Genomic DNA, 25,422 nt, shown 5'->3' with positions numbered 1-25,422 from the left:
ACCTCCTGAAAGGTGATATCCACGTCGCTCTCAGCCTCGCGGATGCACCGTATTGACTCCAGCCGCCGCTCAAGCTCCGAAACGTGGAGCTCGAGTAGTTGAAGCTGTAGACTCCTACTGCACAGTCACTGACACCGATCCCCTCCTGCCTGATATAATCCCACCCCACAGTCACTGACACCAATCCTGCTGTGTTTGATATAAACCCACTCCACAGTCACTGACACCACTCTCCTCCTGTCTGATATAAACCCACCCCACAGTAACTGACACCAATCTCTTCCTGTCTGATATAAACCCACCCCACTGTCACTGACACCAATCTCCTCCTGTCTGATATAAACCCACCCCACAGTCACTGACACCAATCTGCTCCTGTCTGATAGAAACCAATTCCACAGTCACTGACACCACTCTCCTCCTGTCTGATATAAACCCACCCCACAGTAACTGACACCAATCTCTTCCTGTCTGATATAAACCCACCCCACTGTCACTGACACCAATCCCCTCCTGTCTGATATAAACCCACTCCACAGTCACTGACACGAATCCCCTCCTTTCTGATATAAACCCACCCCACAGTCACTGACCCCAATCCCCTCCTGTCTGATATAAACCCACCCCACAGTCACTGACTTCAATCTCCTCCTGTCTGATATAAACCCACCCCATAGTCACTGACACCAATCTACTCCTGTCTAATATAACCCCACCCCACAGTCACTGAAACCAATCCCCTCCTGTCTGATATAATACCACCCCACAGTCACTGACACCAATCCCCTCCTGTCTGACATAAACCAAACCCACAGTCACTGACACCAATCCCTTCCTGTCTGATGTAAACCCGCCCAACAGTCACTGACACCAATCTCCTCCTGTCTGATATAAACCACCCCCACAGTCACTGACACCAATCCCCTCCTGTTTGATAAAAACCAACCCCACAGTCACCGACACCAATCTCCTCCTGTCCGATATAAACCAACCCCACAGTCACTGACATCAATCCCCCCCTGTCTGATATAAACCCACCCCACAGTCACTGCCACCAATCCCCTCCTGTCTGATAATAAACCAACCATCATCATCATAGGCAGTCGCTTGGCTTGGAGTCGAGGATGACTAACTTCCACATTACAAATGAGGTCTCAGATGTCTGTTAAGTCCAATGCGGGAGCTACATTCTTTATCGAAGGTTGGGCAGACGGTGGTTATATGTACGTTGGTTGAAGTGCCGGTTTGTTGAAGTGCTTGGGTTATCGTGCGCTCCTTCCGCTGTCTGCACTTGGTCTCTGTTTGCTCCAGGTGGAGAGACTCAAAGTGTTCGACGCCCTCACGGATTATTCTCTTTCACTTGGAGTGATCTTGTGCCAGGGATTCCCAGGTGTCGTTGGGGATGGTGAACTTCAACGAGGCCTTGAAGGTGTCCTTGAAGCGTTTCCTCTGCCCCCGGGTCTCGCGTGCCATGTTGAAGCTCCAAGTAGAGTGCTTGCTTTGGGAGTCTCGTATCAGCCATGTGGACGATGTGTCCCATGCATCGTAACTGATCGAGTGTGGTCAATGCTTCAATGCTGAGGATGTTGGTCTGTGCGAGAACAGAAGTTGGTGCGTCTATTCTGCCAATGGATTTGCAGGATCTTCCGGAGTCAGCATTGATGTTATTTCTTCAGTGCATTGATGTGCCTGCTGTACATAGTCCATGTCTGAGAAGCATTTATGAGGGCAGGTATCACTACTGCTCGGGAGACCATGAGCTTTGTGCCGGTTTTACTGTTCTGGTCTTCAAACACTCTATGCCTGAGGCGACCAAAGGCTGCGCTGACACACAGAAGGTGGTGTTGGACCTAGTCATTGATATGTGCCCTTGTTGACAGTAGGCTCCCGAGGTATGAAAAATGGCCCCTTTTGACAAAGGCCACATCGTGGATTTTGATCATCCGGGGTTGGGTGGGGGTGAAGGGCAGTACTGTGTGGTGGGGATAGGTTGGTAGAGCACCTTTCTTTTATGGAAATGTTTATTATAAGGCTTTTGCTCTCAGACACTACGGTGAAAGTGTTGACGGTGGTTTGAGCTCGTCCTTTGAGTGAGCGCAGACACAAGCATCATCTGCATATTGTAATTCGATGACAGAGGATGGCACGACCTTGGATCTGGTCTGAAGGCGATGGAGTTTGAACAGTTTCCCATTTATTCTGTAGATTATCTCCACTCCAGCAGGAAGCTTACTGACGGTGAGATGTAGCAATGCAGAAAGGAAGAAGGAGTAGAGCGTGGGTGCAGTGACACAACCGTGCTTCACCCCGGTTTGGACATGAATTGGGCCGGTCGTGGATTCATTGGTCAGGATCACAGCTTGCATGTTATCACGAAGCAAGTGGAGGGTGGTGAAACATTTTTGAGGACAGCCGTATTTGAAGATTACACTCCATAATCCCTCATGGTTGACAGTGTCAAAGGCCTTGGTCAGGTCAAAGTAGGTTGAATCAACGCCACAGTCACTGACACTAATCTCCTCCCATGTGATATAAACCAACTCTTATCACTGACAACAAGTGGACTTGTAAAATATGTTGAAGGGTAAGACTGTAGAAACGCAGTGGCAAACATTTAAGGAGACATTTCATAATCTGAGCAAAGATTTATTCAAGTGAGAAATAAAGATGCTCAGAGAAGGATGAACCATCCCTGGCTAACCCAGGAAGTAAAGGATGGTATCAAATTGAAAACAAAAGGCATACAATGTTGCCAGGGACAGTGGAAGGCCAGAGGATTGGAAAATTTTTAGAAACCAGCAAAGGACGACTAAAAAATTATAAAGACTGAGAAGATAGCAGATCAGAGCAAACTGCAAGAAATATAAAAAAAACAGACAGCAAGAGCTTCTACAGGTATGTAAAAAGGAAACGAGTATCTAAAGTAAATGCTGTCCCTTAGAGGATGGGACAGGAGAATTAATAATGGGAAACATGGAAATGGCAGAGATTTTGAACAAATATTTTGTATCGATCTTCACGGTAGAGGACACTAAAAACATCCCAACAGTTGTTATTCAAGGAGCTATTGTGGCGGGTGGGTGGGAGCTTGAAACAGTCACTATCATTAGAGATAAAGTATTCAGGAAACTAATGGGACTAAAGGTGGACAAGTCCCCCGGACCTAATGACATGCATCTCAGGGTCTTCTGAGAAGTGGCTGCATAGATAGTGGATGCACTGGTTGTAATCTACCAATATTCCCTGAATTCTGGAGAGGAAATATAACACCCCTATTTAAGAAAGGAGGGAGACCGAAAGCAGGAAACGATAGACCAGTTAGCCTACCATCTGTCAATGGGAAAATACTGGAGTCCATCATTAAGTAAGTAGTAGCAGGACATTAAGAAAATCATATTGCAGTCAAGCAGAGTCAGCATAGTTTTATGAAAGGAAAATCATGTTCGACAAATTTGCTGGAGTTGTTTGAGGATTTAACGAGCAGAGTGGATGAAGTAGAACCAGTTGATGTTGTAAATGTGGATTTCCAGAAAGCATTTGATAAGTTGCCACAAAAAAGGTTACTGCAGGAGCTAAGATCTAACAGAGGTGGGGGTAATATATTAGCATGGATAGAGGATGGGCTAACTAACATAAAACAGAGAGTCAGGATAAATGGGTCATTTTCCGGTTGCTAAACTGTAACTAGTGGGGAGACACAGGGATCAATGATTGGGCCTCAAATATTTACAATTTATATTAATGACTTGGGACCGAGTGTAACGCAGCCAAATTTGCTGATTATACAAAGATAGGTGGGAAAGCAAGTTGTGAGGAGGACACAACAAATCTACAAAGCGATATAGACAGGCTTAGTGAGTAGGCAAAAATCTGGCAGATGGACTATAATGTGGTAAAACGTAAGGTTATCCCATTTGGAAGGAAAAATAAAAACACATTATTTTTTAAATGGGGTCGATTACAAAATGCTGTTGTACAAAGGGAGCTGGGGGTTCTTGTACGAGAAACTCAAAAGTTTAGCATGCAGGTACAGCAAGTAATCAGGAAGGCAAATGGAATGCTGGCCTTTATTGCAAGGGAGATGGAGTAGAAGGGGGAAGTCCTGCTACAACTGTGCAGGGCATTGGTAAGACCATAGCTGGAGTACTGTGCACAGTTTTGGTCTGGACTTGTCTCCATACCTGTGCCGAGGGGATTGCTACACCAGACGGGAAGGAAAACATTTGGGGACACTGATTCCTCACCAATTCCCATTCCCCTTCTTTCTGGTGGATAACGGAGGGGCCACTGTGTAATATGCAAGTCAGTAAGAATTGTCAGCAAGCTTTTTCTAATTGGAGATTCTATTCAGTGGGAAGTTTGACACTATTGTAGATTTTGTACCAAAGATCAATGTAGGATTAAAGTAAAAATGCATAATTTTTTTGCCAACTGAATTTCTGTTGACAGTCGCTGAATTAAGGAGAAAGATAACACACAGCGTTTCGTAAATGCACACAGCTGCCCCGAAAACACAATCAGCAATACATCCAGAATATTAAAGCCCAGCCCCGTTATAGGGTTATTAACATCAGCAGAAACAAACCCCATCTGTCAGAATGAACATGGTTCAGTCGGGATGTGATTAACAGCAGCTATAACAGCATATTCCAACCCCTGCAGTCGCGTATGAACTCGTTGATGTTTCAGCAGGTCGGATGACCCAGTGAATCCCTTCCCACACAAGGGGAAGGTGAATGGCCTCTCCTCAGTGTGAATGCGTCGATGAATTCCCAGCACAGACGGCGATCTAAATACCTTCCGACACACATCACATTTCCACGGTTTCTCCATGGTTGGACGATCAGTTCAAACCTCGCCCACACACAAAACACGTGTACAGATTCTCCCCGCTGTGAATGGTGCGATGTTTCTTCAGGCTGTGTAACTGGTTAAAGCTCTTTCCACAGGCAGTGCACTGGAACACTCATTTGGGTGTGTGTGTCTCGGTGCTTTTCCAGTCACATTGATATTTGAAATCTTTTCCCACAGGCAGGACAGACAAACATTTCTCCTTCCACTTTCAAAGGCCCATGATGTTCGGGTCCTGATGAAGCGATTGACTCCGTCAGGTCTTGACGCGATGTTTCGTTTGTGTTTCCTGTCTGAAAATCTCCCCTTCTTATGCGCTGTAAAAGGAGATAACAAAACTCATCACTGTCAGTGCAAGACAGAAATTCAGGACAGACACACCTAGTTTCCATGGAACATTCTTTCCTCTCTTGTTCTTCCAAAGTTGTAAATCCCTGTCCCACACATTGTCCCTCCTGCTGTGCTGAAATCCAAATCAACACACATTTCGTGACTGTTTCTCCTCCACTCCCAGTTTTCAACACCAATTCTGGTTGGGTTAAGTTCTATACTCATTGGTTCCCTTCCCTCTCCTCCCCTGAATGTTTTTTTTCTATTTTAATTTTGTATTTAGTCTTGAAATAAAGGTTAGTTAAATCAGCGGATTGCTGAGTAGTTGCTGGTTGTATTTCTCTAAGGTGTAGAGTTTAATGCTACTTGATAGTTGGAAGTGTAACGAGAGGGATGAGAGGACAGCTCAGTCCCGTGGATTGCACATCCTGTGACAAATGGGATATCTTGATAGCTTCGCACAGCCGAGACGACCATATGTGCAGGATGTGTCTCCAGCTGCATCAATTCCAGCTCCGCGTTTTGGAGCTTGAGCGGCGGCTGGAGTCTCTGCGGTGCATCCATGAGATTGAGAGCTACGTGGATATCACTTTTCTCGAGGTGGTCACCACGCAGCTTAAGAATGTGCAGGCAGATAGGGATTGCGTGACCCCTGGCCAGAAGAGGAGGACGAGGCAGGTAGTGCAGGAATCCCCTTAGTCCTGCTCGCTCTCCAACCAGTACTCTGTTCTGAGTACCGGTGAGGGCGATGGTGGCTTTGGGGAGTGCAGCCAGAGCCATTTCCGCGGTACCACGGGTATGTCAGCTGCACAGGGTGGTGGGGGAGCAATAAGAATGGAAGAGCTATAGTGGTAGAGGTTTCAATAGTCACGGAAGCAGACAGGCGTTTCTGCGGCTGCAGACGTGACTCCAGGATGCTTTGTTGCCATGCTGGTGCCAGAGTCAAGGATGTCACTGAGCAGATGCAGAGCATTCTGCGGGGAGAAGGTGAACAGCCGGAGGTTGTAGTCCATATCGGGACCAATGACACAGGTAGAAAGAGGGGTGACGTCCTGCAGGCAGAGTGTTGGGAGCTAGGAGAGCGATTAAAAAGATAGTAATCTCCTGATTACTCCCGATGCCACGAGCTAGTGAATGCAGAAACAGGAGGATTGAGCAGATGAATACGTGGCTGGAGAGATGGTGCAGGCGGGAGGGTTTTCGTTTTCCGAGGCATTGGGTTCGCTTCTGGGGGAGGTGGGACCGGTACCAACCAGACGGGTTGCACCTCAACAGAGCCGGGACCAATATCCTCGCGGGGGGGGCGGGGGTTGCTTGTGGTGTTGGAGAGAATTTGAACTCGCTTGGCAGGGGGATGGGAACCTGAAAATAGATTCAGTAGGGAGGGGAGTAAAGCTGTAATTAGAAAGCAAAATTAAAGATAGTGAGTTAGAAGGAGAGAGGAAACAAGCAGGAAAAAAGGGTAAAAAAACAATCATAAATACAAGATGTCTAAATGCACGTAGCATTCGCAACAAAATAGATGAGTTGACGGCACAAATAGATGCAAATGGGTATGATCTGTTAGCCATTGCAGAGACGTGGTTGCCACGTGACCAGGACTGGGAATTAAATATTCAGGGGTATTTGACAATCCAGAAGGACAGACATAAAGGAAAAGGAGGTGGTGCATCTCTATTGATAAAGGATGGAATCACTGCAATAATGAGAAAACATATTGGCTCAAATGATCAGGATGTTGAAAAAGTTTGGGTGGAAATTAGGAATAATAAAGGGAAAAGTCACTGGTGGATGTAGTCTATAGACGCCTAACATTAGCAACTCTGTTAGTCGGGGTATAAACCCGGAAATAGTGGAGGCTTGTAAGAAGGGAACAGCAATAATCATGGATGATTTTAACCTCCATATTGATTGAACATATCAAATTGGTCAGGGTAGCCTTGAGCAGGAGTTCATAGAGTGCATAAGGGACGGGTTCCTTCAGCAGTATGTAACGGAACTAACCAGGGGCAGGCTATCTTAGATCTGGTCCTGTGGAAAGAGACAGGATTAATAAACAATCTCCTAGTAAAGGAACCCCTTGGAATGAGTGATCATAGCATGATTGAATTTCAAATTCAGATAGAGGGGGAGAAAATTGGATCTCAAATCAGCATACTAAACTTAAAAAAAGTAGATTATGACGGTATGAGGGCAGAGTTGGCTAAAATGGATTGGGAAAATAGATTACAGTGTAGAACGGTTGATGAACAGTGGCGTACATTTAAGGAGAATTTCACAACTCTGAAAAATATATGCCAGTGAGGAGAAAACGGAGTAAAAGAAAAGATAGCCAGCCGTGGCTAACTAAAGAAATAAAGGACGGTATCCAATTAAACACAAGGCATAAAAAGAGGCCGAAACTAGTGGGAGGACAGAAGATTGGGAATCTTTTAAAATCCAGCAAAGAATGACTAAACATTATTAAGAAAGGGAAGATAGACTATGAAAGTAAACTAGCACGAAATATAAAAACAGATAGTAAGAGTGTCATAGGTCTATAAAAAGGAAAAGAGTGGCTAAAGTAAATGTTGGTCCCTTACAGGACAACACTGAGGAATTAGTAATGGGGAACATGGAGATGGGGAACATCGGTTTTTATGGTAGAGGACACAAACAATATCCCAACAGCGGATCGTCAAGCGGCGATAGCGGGGGAGGAACTTCACCCAATCACTAAGAAGGTGGTACTCAGCAAGATAATGGTACTAATGGCGAATAAATCCCCTGGACCTGATGGCTTGCATCCTCGGGTCTTCAGAGAAGTAACGGCATGGATAGTGGAAGCATTGGTTGTAAATGTAACATAATTCATGGATTCAGATTGGAAAACTGCAGATGTAACGCCTCCTATTTAAAAAAGGAGGAAGACAAAAAGCAGGAAACTATAGACCAGTTAATCTAACATCTGTGGTTGGGAAAATGTTGGAGTCCATTATTAAAGAAGCAGTAGCAGGACATATGGAAATGCACAATTCAGTCAGGCAGAGTCACCATGTATTTATGAAGAGGAAGTCATGTTTGACAAATTTATTGGAATTCTTTGAGGATGTAAAAAACAGGGTGGATAAAGGGGAAACAGTGGATGTGGTGTATTTGGACTTCGAGAAGGCATTTGACAAGGTGGCACATAAAAGGTTACGGACAAGATAAAATATCACGGGGTTGGGGATAATATATTAGCAAGGATATAGGATTGGCTAACTAACAGAAAAAAGAGTCAGGATAAATGATTCATTCTCGGGTTGGCAATCAGTAACTATTGGGGTGTCGCAGGGATCAGTGCTGGGACCCCTACTATTTACAATCTATATTAACGATGTGGAAGAAAGGACCGAGTGTAAAAAAAGCCACAGTTGCTGACGATAAAAGGATCGGAGGAAAAACAATGTGAGGTGGACACACAAAAATCTACAAAAGGATATAGACAGGCTAAAGGAGTGTGCACAAATTGGTAGATGGAGTATAATGCTGGAAAGTGAGAGGTCATGTGCTTTGGCAGAAAAATGCAAATAGCAAGTTATTAATTAAATGGAGAAAAATTGTAAAATGCTGCAGTACAGCGGCTCCTGGGGTTACTTGTGCAGGAAACACAAAATGTTAGTATGCAGATACAGCAAGTGATCGGGAAGGCCAATTATATCTTGGCCTTTATTGCAAAGGGAATGAAGTATAAAAGCAGGGAAGTCTTGCTACAGTTATACAGGGTATTGTTGAGGGCAAACATGGAATACTGCGTACAGCTTTGGTTTCCATATTTACGAAAGGATATCCTTGCTTTGGTGGCAGTTTCTTCTCTCGGAGTGATGTAAATCAGTGGAATTCGCTGCCTCAGAGAGCTGTGGAAGCTGGGTTATTGAATAAGTTTAAGACAGAGATAGACAGTTTATTAATCAATAAGGGAATAAGGGATTATGGGGAGAGGGCAGCGAAGTGCTCCTGAGTCCATGATCGGATCAGCCATGATCGTGTTGGGTTGTGAAACAGGCTTGAGTATGGCCTGCTCCTGCTCCTATTTCTTGTGTTCATTTGTTATTATGTTCTACACTGTCTCATCACACACTTCCAGGGCAGGTACAGAAAGGGTTAGATATGGAGTAAAAATCGCTCTATACTGTCCCATCAAACGCTAAACCTTGCCCATAATGAGCAGGGCTCAGGGAGGTTGGTTGCTCGGCAATGCAGTGATGTCATTAAGTTAGTTTGAACAGCTAATAATTGCTCCAAATTAACTAAAGCCAGCATATATGGCCGCACAGAAAAACCTTGTGGAGAGTTAAGAAAGCACCAAGCACTAAACAAAGCAAAAACATAAACATTCAATAACAAATAAAAAATACTTCGAAACTGAGAGGACCTGCACCTAGCACCAAGATTTACAAAGCACTGAACAAAGCACAAAAAGTTATAATCCATTAATTTACATATAAAAAATAAGGAACCCTGTATCTAAAGCGCCAAGACCAAAGTAATTGATGGGATTGAAGGCCACTAAATCACCGGTGCCTGATAGTCTGCATCCCAGTGTACTTAAGGAAGTGGCCCTCGAAATTGTGGATGCATTGGTGTTCATTTTCCAACAGTCTATCGAATCTGAATCAGTTGCTATGCCTGGAGGGTAGCTAATGTAACACCACGTTTTAAAAAAGGAGGGAGAGAGAAACCGGGTAATTATAGACCGGTTCGCCTGACATCAGTAGTGGGGAAAATGTTGGAATCAATTATTAAATATGAAATAGCAGCGCATTTGGAAAGCAGACAGGATCGGTCCAAGTCAGCATGGATTTATGAAAGGGAAATCAATCTTGACAAATCGTCTAAAACTTTGTGAGGATCTAACTGGTAGAGTGGACAAGGGAGAACCAGTGGATGTGATGTATTTGGACGTTCACAAGGCATTTGAACGTGTCCCACACGAGAGATTGGTGTGCAAAATTAAGACACATGATACTGGTGGTAATGTATTGACATGGATAGAAAACTGGTTGGCAGACAGGAAGCAGAGAATCGGGAAAAACGGGTACTTTTCAGAATGGCAGGCAGGGACAAGTGGGCTGCCTCCGGGCTCCGTGCTGGGACCCCAGCTACTTACAATGTAGGTTAATGATTTTGATGAAGGAATTGAGTGTATTATCTCCAAGTATGCAGAGCACACTAGGCTGGGTGGCGGTGTGAGCTGTGAGGAGGAAGCTAAGAGGCTGCAGGGTGATTTGGACAGGTTAGGTGAGTGGGCAAAGGCATGGGAGATACGGTATAATGTGGATAAATGTGAGGCTATCCACTTTAGTGGCAAAAACACAAAGGCAGTATAGTATCTGAATGGCAGCAGATTAGGAAAAGGTGAGGTGCAACGAGACCTGGGTGTCATGGTTTATCAGTCATTGAAATTTGGCATGCATGTACAGCAGGCGGTGAAGAAGACAAATGGTATGTTGGTCTTCATAGCTAGGGGATTTGAATATAGGAGCAGGGAGGTCTTACTGAAGTTGTACAGGGCCTTAGTGAGGCCTCACCTGGAACATTGTGTTCAGGTCTCCTAATCTGAGGAAGGACGCGCTTGCTATTGAGGGAGTGCAGCGAAGGTTCACCAGACTGATTTCCGGAATGGCAGGACTGACCTATGAGGAGAGACTGGATCGACTGGGCCTTTATACATTGGAATTTGGAAGGATGAGTGTGGATCTGATAGAAACATATAAAAATCTGACAGGACTGGACAGGTTATATGCAGGACGAATTTTCCCAGTGTTGCGGAAGTCCAAAACCAGGGGACATAGTCTAAGAATAAGAGGTAAGCCATTTAGAACTGAGATGAGGAGAAACGTTTTCACTCAGAGAGTTGTCGACCTGAGGAATTCCGTACCGAAAAGAGTTGTTGATGCCAGTTCATTGGATATATTCAAGATGGAGTTGGATAATGGCCTTAAGGCTAAAGGGCTCAAGGGGTTTGGAGAGAAAGCAGGAAAGGGGTACTGAGGTGAATGATCAGCCATGATCTTATTGAATGATGGTGCAGGCTCGAAGTGCCGAATGGCCTACTCCTGCATCTATTTTCTATGTTTCTATGTAATTTTTCCTTTTTCTTTTTTTTTGAAATTCGTAGCCAATCGTTCCAATTCTTTGTCAAATCACAAATGCCAGAGGTCACCTTGCACACGCCAAGGATCACTCTGCGCCAATGCTCTTAGCCAAAAGGCCTAGAGCCACTGCACCGTTCCTGGAAGTACTGCAATACCAGGTTCGTGCCATGGAGGTGGATGGGTCAGGTCCCCCACACACCTTCGTGGAGGTGGATGGGTCAAGCCACCCCACCCACCTCCTGTTTCCAAAAAAGCAAGCATATACCTTCCTGATCCAGGGAGAACCACCCGGAGGTCATGGTGGCTACTCCCCTGTCAGGTCAGTTACGCATGATCTTAGCCAAAAGGCTATGTTTATATGTAATAAGAAATCAATCAATAACAAATAAAATGATCGATGAATCGGTTCTTTCTCACTGTGTAGATCTGCTCTTGGTGATATACCTTCAACATCCGACTGACTGCAACTCATCTTGCATGCATGTGCAGTTGAAACTCAGAGAAAACTCAGAATCTCTTTCGTGAATTTGCACTGGGGTCTCAACAGATCTCTTGCAACCCAGAAAGCAAAATGAAAAATGGACCACAAGCAATCAATAAATAAATAAACACACAAAAAATAGAAGTCCGATCTTCAGCGGGCCGCCGATGAGGGAGCCCATTCGGCCTGGCCTAGGGGGTGAGCGCTTTGGGCCCCTCCCACACAGCCTGCAGAGCACACGCAGAGATTCTGGGGGCGAGGAGCTACTGCACATGCATACACACTGTAGCGTGCATGTGCAGAGTCCTGGCACTGTTTTCAGCACCGGGACCAGGCTGCGCCTCCATCGAGGCGAGGCTGGGGAGCGGCCAAACTCGGCCTGAAGATTTTTGGCGCCCTAATTGGTTTAGAAAAACGTCGCACCTCTGGTGAGTTCGCCAGAAATCTCTACTGGTCAAATTTGGACCGAAAGAGTGGGACTGTTTCAAATTTACCAATTTTGCACTTTGTTCTCACCAATGTGCGCGGTCCCTTTAAATTTGCTGCATGCTGTCTCTTCCAGCGGTGGGAGCTGGTGAGCGGTCCCTTCAAATCTGCTGCACGGTGTCTCTTCTAGCGGTGGCAGATGGTGAACGGCCCCTTTAAATCTGCTGCACGGTGTCTCTTCAAGCAGCGGGATCTGATGAGCGGTCCCTTTAAAAGTGCTGCACGGTTTCTCTTCCAGCGGTGGGAGCTGGTAAGCGGTCCCTTTAAATCTGCTGCATGGTGTCTCTTCCAGCGGTGGGAGCTGGTGAGCGGTCCCTTTAAATCTGCTGCACGGTATCTCTTCCAGTGGTGGGAGCTGGTGAGCACCCTGCGCGGGACCCCGCGATTGATGTGTGAGCGTGCGGCCGCCCCCCTTCGGGGAAACATTGGTGGGCGGCCCTCAACAGCCCAGACCAAATAAATGCCCACCCCTGCACGAAACCATTTTAACGGTCTTCTGCCTCCTGACGTAGCTGGAAAAGTTTTGCAATGATTACCATAATTGAACACGATCTTCTTTTCCAAAGATATCTTCACTTCTCTAATGGCTGCTTTTGTCTCCCTCAGTTGGAGTTGATATTTCTCTCTATTCTTTTGTAAACTGAATGCATCTGGATCTGAACTGAATTCCATGTGAATTTGTGCAGGGAATCAGGCATCATTCACCCCTAGGCCTACGCTGGACGGTTCCTGAGTAGAGAATCAGAGTGGTTACAGCACAGAAGGAGGCCATTTGAACCATCACGTCCATGCCGGTTCTTTGCAAGAGCCCTTCAGTTAGTCCCACTCACCCGCCCTTTCCCTGTAGCCTTGCAAATCTTTTTCTTTCAGGTACTTATACAATTACCTTTTGAAAGCCGCGATTGAGTCTGTCTCCACCACCATCTCAGGCAGTTCATTCAAGAGCAGGCTCGAGGGGTTGATTGCCTGCTCATGTTCCTACTTCTTATGTTATTATATTATTATTAATGTTGGGGAAGTCCAGAACAAGGGGTCACTGTCTCAGGATAAGGGGTAAGCCATTTCGGACCGAGATGAGAGGAAACCTCTTCACCCAGTGAGTGGTGAACTTGTGGAATTCTTTACAACAGAAAGTTGTTGAGGCCAATTCACTAAATACATTCAAAAAAGAGTTAGATGTAGCCCTTACAACTTGGGGGATCTAGGATAATGGCGAGAGAAGGAATGGGGTACTGAAGTTGCATGTTCAGCCATGAACTCATTGAATGGCGGTGCAGGCTCGAAGGGCCGAATGGCCTACTCCTGCACCTATTTTCTATGTTTCTATGTTTCTAAGCGTTGCTTAACCGGGAGCCAGTGTCGGTCAGCGTACACAGCGGGTGATGGGTGAACGAGACTTGGTGCAAGTTAGAACACGGGCAGCCGAATTTTAGATGAGGTGAAGATTAAGTGGGGTAGAATGTGTGAGGCCAGCCAGGAGTGTGTTGGAATAGTCAAGTCTAGAGGTAACCGAGGAATGGATGAGGGTTTCAGCAGAGGGTGATCTGAGGGAGTGGGGGAGACGTCCGATGTTCCGGAGGTGGAAATAGGCGGTCTTGGTTTTCTGGAGATATGTGGTCGCAGCTTTCTGGACAAGATAATCCGCCATTTTCATCGAATGAAAGCGCAGGATGCCATTCGGCCCATTGTGCCTGTGCTGGCTCTGTGGTCGAGCTATCCAGTTAGTTCCACTCCCCTGCCCTATCTCCATGGCTCTGTATATATTGTCCCTTTAGTATTTATGCAATTCACTTTTGAAAGCCACTATTGAATCTGCTTCCACCACCCTATCAGGCAGTTCATTCCAGATTGCAACAACTCGCTGCTTATAGAATGGTTCCTCATGTCGCCTCTGCTTCTTTTGCTAATCGCCTGAACTATGTGTCCTCTGGTTACCGAACCTTCTGCCCCACTGGAAAGTGTTTTTCCTTATTTAGTCTATTAAAACCGTTCATGATTTTGAACACTCTATCATATCTCCTCTTAACCTTTTCTGCTCCAAGGAGAATTACCGCAGCTTCTACAGTATCTCCACATAACTGAAGTTCCTCCTCCTTCGTACCATTCTAGTAAATCTCTTCTGGTCCCTCTCTAAGGTGTAGACACCGTTCTGAAAGTGTGGTGCCCAGAATTGATCACAATGTGTCAGCTGAGGCCTAACCATTGTTTCATAAAGGTTTAGCATAACTAAACATCAAATGCTGCTATTTGTGTGATGGGGTGTAGATGGGCGAGGTTTATCCAGTCAGTTGGATGTGAGCTGAAACATGTGCACTTGGAGTGGGGAGCCAGGGACACGCTGTGCAACCGGGCACAGACATTCTGCACAGCCCACACATCAATTGTTTCCCACTTGGCCCAGAATGATGTATTAAATGCAGCAATTAATTTGATTTGACTTTAAATAGTTTTGTTTATAAATTTAATCATGCTTCTCTACTTGTATTTCTTAATTCAGATTCACGGCCCCATTTTATTTCTTCCTCCGAGCCCCTCGTCTCAATCTGGCAGCGTAATGTTGGCGAGTGGTGATTGATTGCCCTGGGAACCATAAGGAAGAGAGCTCAAAGGCCGGAGGGCCCAGTGAGCAGCGCATCTGCAACCAATCGCGGTGCTTCAGGGGTAGAACCTGAGTCGGCCTGTCAGGTGAGTCTGTGTGAACCCTTGTACAATAATTTATCTTTTAAAAGTTACATTGAACTTTCTTTTTCAACCAAACTGTTTAATTGTTGTCAGAATGTTGTTTCCCTGGAGCTCCTATTATGAGTTTCAGACACTTCAGTGCCAAGTGGTCCAGTTCTTTGAATGTCATTCATTTCCCTCATGTCGCTGTCAGTTAAAGATACAGAGATTGATTTCCTTTCATTATGTATCTTTTTTAAGTAAACAAAACTCCTTTCTGTTTGGAGTGATTCACATTCTGCACTGGGGGAGACGGCTGGTGGCTTCAGGCTTTAAAATTCTCGTCCTCTTGTTCGAATCCCTCCAAGGCCTCGCCACTCCCTATCCCTGTAACCTCCTCCAGCCCACCAATCCTCTTAATAAGGAGAAACAATTTTCAGTGTCAGAAAGTTCACTAACCAGAGGCACAGATTTAATGTGATTAGCAAATGAACTAGATGCTACATGAGGGGACTAATTAAAAAAGGAGACAGAGAGACATCAGGGAATTTTAGGCCGGTCAGCCTGACATCGGTAGTGGGTAAAATGATGGAATCAATTATTAAGGATGTCATAGCGGCGCATTTGGAAAGAGGTGACATGATAGGTCCAAGTCAACATGGATTTGTGAAAGTGAGATCAAGCTTGAGAAATCTACTGGAATCTTTTGAGGATGTTTCCAGCAGAGTGAACAAGGGAGAACCAGTTGATGTGGTGTATTTTGACTTTCAGAAGGCTTTCGACAAGGTTCCACACAAGAGATTAATGTGCAAAGTTAAAGCACATGGGAATGGGGGTAGTGTGCTGACGTGGATTGAGAACTAGTTGGCAGACAGGAAGCATAGAGTAGGAGTAAATGGGTAATTTTCAGAATGGCAGGTAGTGCCTAGTGCGGTACCGCAAGGTTCTGTGCTGGGCCCCAGCTGTTTTACATTAATGATTTAGACGAGGGGATTAAATGTCGTATCACCAAATTTGCGGATAACACTAAGTTGGGTGGCAGTGTGAGCAGCAAGGAAGATGGTATGAGGCTGCAGAGTGATTTGGATAGGTTAGGTGAGTGGGCAAATGCAAGGCAGATGAAGTATAATGTGGGTAAATGTGAGGTTATCCAATTTGGTGGTAAAAACAGAGACAGGCTATTATCTGAATGGTGACAGATTAGGAAAAGGGGAGATGCGACGAGACCTAGGTGTCATGGTACATCAGTCAATGAAGGCTGGCATGCAGGTACAGCAGTCGGTTAACAAAGCAAATGGCATGTTGGCCTTCAATGCGAGGGGTTTGAGTAGGGGGCAGTGATGTGTTACCACAGTTGTATAGGGCCTTGGTGAGGCCACACCTGGAGTATTGTGTACAGTTTTGGTCTCCTAACTTGAGGAAAGACATTGTTGCTATTCAGAGAGTGCAGAAAAGGTTCACCAGACTGATTCCCGGGATGGCGGGACTGACATATCAAGAAAGACTGGATCAACTGGGCTTGTATTCACTGGTGTTCAGAAGAATGAGAGGGGATCTCAGAGAAACGTTTAAAATTCTGATGGGTTTCGGCAGGTTAGATGCAGGAAGAATGTTACCGATGTTGGGGAAGTCCAGAACCAGGGGTCACAGACTAGGGATAAGGAGTAAGCCATTTAGGACCGAGATGAGGAGAAACTTCTTCATCCAGAGAGTGGTGAACCTGTGGAATTCCCTACCACAGAAAGTTGTTGAGGCCAATTCACTAAATATATTCAAAAAGGAATTAGATGTAGTCCTTACTGCCAGGGGGATCAAGGGGTATGGCGAGAAAGTAGGAATGGGGTACTGAAGTTGCATGTTCAGCTATGAACTCATTCAATGGTGGTGCATGCGTGAAGAGCCAAATGGCCTACTCCTGAACCTATTTTCTATGTTTCTATGTTTCTAAGCAGCGAGATGTTATGGCGTGGAACGCACTGCCTGTTAGAATGGTGGAAGCAGATTCACTTGTTACTTTTGAAAGAGATAATCATGAGTTGAAAAGATGTGCAGCTTTATGGGGCAAGAGTAGGATAGGTGTCCCTTGAGTGCAACTCGCTCGCTAACCGGTTTTCAGTTCTGGATACTGATGAGGGCGAAGGTTTCTCTGGGGAGTGCAGCCAGAGCCATGTCCACGACACCGTGGGTGGCTCAGCTGCACAGGGCGGGGAGGAAGTAGAGTTGAAGAGCAATAGTGGTGGTGGATTTGATAGTTAGGGGAACAAACAAGCACTTCTGCAGGCACAGACATGATTCCAAGATGGTATGTTGCCTCCCTGGTGCCCGGGTCAAGCGTGTCACTGAGCAGCTGCAGGACATTGTTGAGGGGGGGAGGATGAACATCCAGAGGTTGTGATCCATATCGGCACCAATGACATATTTAGAAAGAGGGATGAGATTCTGCACGCAGATTTTAGGGAGTTAGGAAAGAGATTAAAAAACAGGACCTCAAATGTAGTAATGTCCGGATTATTCCCGGTGCCAAGTGCTGGTGAGTACAGAAATAAGAGGATAGAGCAGATAAATGCATGGCTGGAGTTTGGTGCAGGAGGGGGGGCTTTAGATTCCTGACGCATTGCGAGCGTTTCTGGGGGAGGTGGGACCAGTACAAGCCAGACTGGTTGCACCTCAACAGGACTGGACAATATCTTCACTGGGGCTTTTGCATGTGTTTGGATGGCAGAGGAAACAATGGCTGGAAAATAGACAATAAGGGAGTTTGGCAGCGCTAAATGCCAGTGCCAGTGTCTATCAATGAGATCACCTCTCATTCGTCTAAACTCCACAGTATAGGCTCATTGTACACAAACTCTCATCATAAGACAGCACTCTCATCACAGGAATCAATCTTGAAATACTTCAATGCCAGTGCAAGCAGTCGAGGGATTAAGACAGATAAGCTGAGGGCACAGACAGACATGTAGGGGTATGATATTGTAACTGTTAGTGAAACACGGTGAAAAGAACTGCAGGAATGGCAGCTCAACATTCACAGGGTTTTAAGACGAGATAGAGACGGGGATAAAAAAAGGAGAGCGCGTCGCAGTAATGATTAAAGAAACAATTCCAGCTGCGGGGAGGGATGATATGTTCGAAGGATCATCATATGAGGCCACATAGGAGAAGTGAAGAACAAAAAGGGGGCAATCACACTGCTGGGGATGTACTATAGACCCCCAAACAGTCAGAGGGAGGCAGAAGAGCAAATATGTCGGCACATTTCTGATGCGTGCAAAAATAATAGGGCAGTAATAATCGGGGATTTCAACTACCCAAATATTAACTGGGATAGAATTAGTATGAAAGATATAGAAGGAGCAGAATTCTTAAAATGCATTCTGGAGAACTTTTTTAGCTATTACGTGGCAAGCCCAACAAGAGAGGGAGTGGTTCTGGACTTAGGTTTAATGAATGAAGCTTAGGCATGTGGAAGGGGTATCAGTGGGAGAGGATTTTGGTCCTGGTGATCATAATTCAGTTAGATTTAGGGTAGTTATGGAAAAGGACAAAGATGGACCAGGAATGAATATTCTCAATTGGGGTAAAGTTAATTTTACGAAGCGGAGATGTGATTTAACCAAAGTGGACTGGAAACAGCTACTTGAAGGTAAATTAGTGTCAGAGCAGTGGGAGGCATTCAAGGAGGCGATAGTGAGGGTTGAGAGCAAGTCTGTTCCCTTAAGATAAAGGGTGGGACTAATCTAGACCCCTTAGATGTCAATATTAGAATATCAGAGATGGGAGCAGGAGTAGGTCATACGGCCCCTCGAGCCTGCTCTGCCATTCAATAAGATCATCGCCCTCAACTCCACTTTCCCACCTGATCTCCATATCCCTTGATTCGCCCAGAGTCAAAAATCTATCTGTCTCAGCCTTGAATAGACGGAGCATCCACAACCCCCTGGGCAGAGAATTCCAAAGATTCACAACACTCTGAGTTAAGCAATTTACCATCTCTGACTTAAATGGCCAACCTCTTATCTTGAGCCCCCTAGTTCTAGTCACTCCAGCCCGGGGGCATCGACATCTCAGCATCTACCCTGTCAATACCCTTCAGAATCTTGTATGTTTCAATGAGATCCCCTCTCATTCTTCTAAACTCCAGAGAGTATAGATCCATTCTACACAATTTCTCATCAAAAGACAGCTCTCTCATCCCAGGAATCAATCTTGTGAACCTCGATTGCACCACCTCCAAGGCAAGTATATCTTTCCTTAGAAAAGGAGACCAGTACTCCAGTACTCCAGGTGTGGTCTCACCAAGGCCCTGTACAATTGGAGCAATAGATCCTTACACTTATACTCCATCCCCTTACTGCTTGCTGTATCTGCATGCTCGCTTTCTGTGTTTCTTGCACAAGGACACCCAAATCTCTCTCAACACCAACATTTAAAGTTTCTCGCCATTTAAAAGATATTCTGTTTTTCTATTCTTCCTCCCAAAGTGTATAACCTCACATTTCTCCACATTATACTCAATCTGCCACCATACTGACCAGTCACATCGTCTGCCTATATATCTTTGCACTCTTGTGCTCTGCTCACAGCTTACTGTCTCACCGAGCATTGTATCTTCAGCAAATATTACACTCGGTCCCTTTATCTCGGTCATTAATATAGATTGAAAATAGCTGAGGACCCAGCACTGATCCTTGCTGCACCTCACCTCTTCCAGCCTGCCGGAAGCCCCGCCCCTCACACACTCCAATTGTTTGGAGGACCAACGGCTCATTCGGTCCTCCAGCCTCGCCCCGCTCTTCCTATTGGTGGGGAGCTGCTTCAATCACCCGATGTGAGCTGAGATTGCGCAGGCGGCGGTGGCAGGCACTGACGCAGCAGGTGAGCGAGCTCCAGGGAGCGGGTTAAAGAAACGCTGGGGGCAACAACACCGAGTGCAGCCCCGGGCCCGGATATAAACCGGGAAACATTCCCCCACACCGGGGTGGGGAGGATATAAATCGGGGAACATTCTCCTCACACCGGAGGGCGGGGTGGTCTGGATATAAACCGGGGAAGATTCTCCCCACACCGGGGGAGGGGGGAGATAAACCGGGGAACATTCTCCCCACACCGGGGGGGGGGAATATATAAACCGGGGAACATTCTCCCCACACCGGGGGGGGGATATAAACCGGGGAACATTCTCCCCACACCGGGGAGGGAGGATATAAACCGGGGAACATTCTCCCCACACCGGGGGGGGAATATAAACCGGGGAACATTCACCCCACACCGGCGGGGCGTGATATAAACATGGAAACATTCTCCCCACACAGTGGGGGTGGGGGTATAAACCGGGAAACATTCTCCCCCTGATTGCCGGGTCCTGGGTCCGCTGCAGCCCGAAGGAGCGGTCAGTGCATGCGCTGTGTCTGCGTCAAACTCTCAGGGAGCGTCTGTAAATCAACGAGAAATAGTAATAGACAAGAGAGCGCCTGTAAATGAAGGAGCAATGGTGACTGAGCAGGGAACGTCTTTAAAGAATTCTAGAATCACAGAATATTACAGCACAGAAGGGGGCCATTCGGCCTATCGAATCTTCACCGATACTTTCGGGGAGCAATCCGGTTATCCCATTCCCCCGCTCTTTCCCCAAATCCCTGCAATGTCATTCTGCTTCAAGTGTTTGTCCAATTCACTTTTGAAGGGAACTATTGACTCTGTCTCCACCGCTTCGTCAGGCAGTGCATTCCAAACCCTCACCACTCCTGTGTGAAAATGGTTTTCCTCATGTGACCTCTGTTTCTGCCAATCGCCTCAAATCTGTGCCCTCTGGTTATCAACCGTTAGAAACAGTTTCTCGATTTATTCTGCCTTATCTTCATGATTTTTAACACTTCTATCAAATCTCGTCTTAGCCTTCTCTGCTGCAAGGAGAACAATCCCAGCTTCTCCAGTCTCCACATGAATGAAGTTCCTCATCCCTGGCACCATGCCAGTAAATCTCTTCTGTACCCTCTTCAAAGCCTTTGTGTCCTTCCTGAAGTATGCCCAGAATTGGACTCAATCCTCCAGCTGGGGTGGCGCTAGTGTTTTTTTTAGCTTCAGCATAACTTCCCGGCTCTGTGCCTCGATTTATAAAGCCCAAGATTATTTACGCTTTATTAACAGCTTTGTTAGCCAGTCCTGCGACCTTCAAAGATTACTTAAAATCTTTAAATATTTCAAAAAATATAGCAGAAATGGAGTGTGGTCAGCGAGCGTCTGTAAAGGAAGGAGAAATGGTGAGTGGTCAGGGAAAGTCTGTAAAGGAAGGAGAAATGGAGATTGTCAGGGAGCGTCTGTAAAGGAAGGAGAAATGGAGAGTGGTCAGGGAGCTTCTGTAAAGGAAGGAGAAATGATGACAGAATAGGAAGCCTCAATTTCCAAATTCTCATCCTTGTTTTCAAATCCCTCCGTGGCCTCGCCCCTCCCTATCTCTGTAACCTCCTCCAGCCCGACAACACTCCAGGATCTATGGCTTCCTGCACATTCCTGGTTTTAATCACACCGCCGTTGGTGACCATGTCTTCAGCTGCCGAGGCCCTAAGCTCCAGAATTCACTCCCTAAACCTCTCCCTCCTCCTTTTAGACCCTAAGAACATAAGAAATAGGAGCAGCAGTAGGCCATTTTGCCCCTCGAGCCTGCTCCGCCATTCAATAAGATCATGGCTGATCTGATCATGGACTCAGCTCCACTTCCCTGCCCGCTCCCCATACCCCTTTGCTCCATTATTGTTCAAAAATCTGTCTATCTCCACCCTAAATATATTCAATGACCCAGCCTCTATAGCTCTCTGGGGCTGAGAATTCCACAGATTTACAACCCTCTGAGAGAAGAAATTACTCCTCATCTCAGTTCTAAATGCACGGCCGCTTATACTAATATTATGTCCACTAGTTTCAGTATCACCGATGAGTGGATGCAAATATCCTTTCTGCATCCACCTTATCGAGCCCCCTCATTATCTTATATGTTTCAATAAGATCACCTCTCATTCTTCTGAAATCCAATGAGTATGGGCCCAACATATTTAACCTATCTTCAAAAGACAACCCCCTCATAAGAACATAAGAACATAAGAATTACGAACAGGAGTAGGCCATCTAGCCCCTCGGGCCTTCTCCGCCATTCAATAAGATCATGGCTGATCTGGTCCTGGACTCAGCTACACTTACCCGCCCTCTCACCGTAACCCTTAATTCCCTTATTGCTTACAAATCTATCTATCTTTGACTTGAAAACATTCAATGAGTCATCCTCAACTGCTTCCTTGGGCAGTGAATTCCACAGATTCACTAACTTCTGGGAGAAAAAATTCTTTCTCAACTCGGTTTTAAATTGGCTCCTCCGTATTTTGAGGCTGTGCACCCTAGTTCTAGTCTCCCCCACCAATGGAAACAACCTCTCTGACTTTATCTTGTCTATCCCATTCATGATTTTAAATGTTTCTATAAGATCACCCCTCATCCTTCTTAATTCCAAGGAGTAAAGACCCAGTCGACTCAATCTGTCATCATAAGGTAACCCCCTCATTTATCGAATCAGTCTAGTGAATCGTCTCTGTACCCCTTCCAAAGCTAGTATATCTTCCCTTAAGTAAGGTGAGCAAAACTGCACGCAGAGCTCCAGGTGCGGCCTCACCAATACCATGTACAGTTTCAGCAAGACCTCCCTGCTTTTGTCCTCCATCCCTTACGCAATGAAGGCCAACATTCCATTTGCCTTCCTGATTACCTGCTACACCTGCAATCTAACCTTTTGGGATTCATGCACAAGGACACCAAAAGAGTTTCATGCACAAGGACGCCCAGGTCCCTCTGCACCACAGCATATTGTAATTTCTTCCCATTCAAATAATATTCCCTTTTACTGTTTTTTTTTTCCCAAGGTGGATGACCTCACACTTTCCGACATTGTATTCCATCTGCAAAACCTTAGCCCATTCGTTTAACCTATCCAAATCTCCTTGCAGCCTCTCTGAGACCTCTACACAACCCGCTTTCCTACTAATCTTAGTGTCATCTGCAAATTTTGTTGCACTACACTCTGTCCGCTCCTCTAGGTCATCTATGTATATTGTCAACAGTTGTGGTCCCAGCACTGATCCCTGTGGCACACCACTAACAACTGCTTTCCAACCGGAAAAGGACCCATTTATCCCGACTCTCTGCTTTCTGTTAGCCAGCCAATTCTCTATCCATGCTAATATATTTCCTCTGACTCCGCGTAACTTTGTCTTCTGAATTAAGCTTTTGTGTGGCACCTAATCGAATGCCTTTTGGAAATTTAAATGCACCACATCCATCGATACACCTCTATCCACCATGCTCATTATATCCTCAAACAATTCCAGTAATTAGTTAAACATGATTTCCCTTTAATGAATCCATGCTGCGTCTGCTTGATTGCACTATTGCTATCCAGATGTCCCGCTATTTCTTCCTTAATGATAGTTTCAAGCATTTTCCCCACTACAGATGTTGAACTAACATATCCGGAAGCAACCTCGTGAAGCTTCTCTGAAAGCCTCCAATGCAAGTATGTCCTTGCTTAAATAAGGAGAACAAAACACTACGCAGTACTTCAGTTGTGGTTTTACCAATACCCTGTACTGTTGTAGCAGGACTTCTCTGTTTTTATACTCTACCCACTTGCAATAAAGGCCAAAATTCCATTTGCCTTCCTGATTACATGCTGTACCGACATACTAACTTTGTGTGTTTCATGCACAAGAACCCCCAGGTTTCTCTGTACTGCAGCACTTTGCAATTTTTCTCCATTTAAATTATAATTTGCTTTTCTATTATTTCTGCCAAAGTGGATAATCTCACAGTTTCCCACATTATACTCCATCTGCTAAATTTTTGCCCACTCACCGAGCCTTTGCTGTTTTTTTGTGTCCTCCTCACAATTTGCTTTACCACCCATCTTTGTATCATCACCAAACTTGGCTACATTATACTCTGTCCCTTCACCCAAGTCATTAATATAAATTATAAATAGTTAAGGAACCAGCACCGATCCCTGCGGCACCCCACTAGTCACTGTTTGTCAACTGGAAAATGACCCATTCATCCCGACTCTGTGTTTTCTGTTAGTTAGCCAATCATCTTTCCATAAATTATATTAAACCCCAAACCAGTCAGCTTTTATTTTGTGCAGTCAGCTCTTATGTGGCAACTTGTCGAATGCCTGCTGGAAATCCAAATACACCACTTGCACTGGTTCCCCCTTATCCACCCTGCTCGTTACATTCTCAAAGAACTCCAGCAAATTTGTCAAACCTGATTTCCCTTTCATAAAACCATGCTGACTCTGCTTGATTGAATCATGCTTTTCCAAATGTCCCATTGCTGCTTCCTTAATAATGGACTTCAGCATTTTCCCAACGTCAGATGATAGGCTAACTGGTCTATCGTTTCCTGCTTTTTGTCGGCCTCCTTTTTAAAATAGGGGCTTTACATTTTCTAATCTGCTGGGACCGCCCCAGAATCCAGAGAATTTTGGTAGCTTTCAACCAATGCATCCATTATCTCTGCAGCCATTTCTCTTAAGACCCTAGGATGTAAGGATTCAGGTCCAGGGGACTTGTCCGCCTTTAGTCCTATTATTTTACCTAGTACCAGTTCATTACTGATAGTGATTGTATTAAGTTCCTCCCTACCTATAGCCCCTTGATTGTCCACTATTGGTATGTTTTTAGTGTCTTCTTTCGTGAAGACCGATACAAAATATTTGTTCAACGTCTCTGCCATTTCCCTGTTCTCCATTATTAATTCCCCAGTCTCATCATCCAGGTGACCAACATTTACTTTAGCCACTCTTTTTCTTTTTAACCCTCTTTAAAATGTGCCTCTTTGACTCTCGGTGTCAAATGCTATCTGATAATGCTCCTGTGAAGCACCAAGTGAAATTTTACAGTGTTATTTCAAGGCTGAGATAGATACATTTTTGGCGCTTTGGGAAATCGAGGGAGATGGAGATCGGGCAGGAGAGTGGAGTTGAGGTTGATGATCAGCCATGATGTTATTGAATAGTGGAGCAGGCTCGAGGGGCCGTATGGCCTACTCCTGCTCAAAACTCTTATGTTCTTAAAGGTGCTATATAAATGAAAATTGTTGTTGTCTATAAAGGATGGAGAAATGGTGATGGGTCAGGGAGAGCATTTGATCAGGAGTGGGAGATATGGCAGATGGACAGCTTATAGGGAGCGATAGAATGAGGGAAAGAAGAGAAAGAGAGAGACCATGTACAGAAGAAATGAACTGTAAATTTGGGTGGGGAAGAGGAGGTGGGGAAGTGACAGCAGACAAAAGGAGGCACAATGGCAGAAGGTAGAGTAATAAAAGCCCTATAGAAAATAAAAACACTTACATTTATTTAGCACCTTTCACGTCCACCAGATGCCCCAAAGAGCTTTACAGTCAATTAAGTTATTTTTGAAGTGTAGTCACTAACGTAATGTATGAAAC

Source organism: Pristiophorus japonicus, chromosome 29, assembly GCF_044704955.1.
Source record: "Pristiophorus japonicus isolate sPriJap1 chromosome 29, sPriJap1.hap1, whole genome shotgun sequence".
NCBI lineage: Eukaryota > Metazoa > Chordata > Chondrichthyes > Pristiophoridae > Pristiophorus > Pristiophorus japonicus.
The sequence above is the reverse complement of the archived record's forward strand: the minus strand, read 5'-3'. Positions refer to the sequence as shown.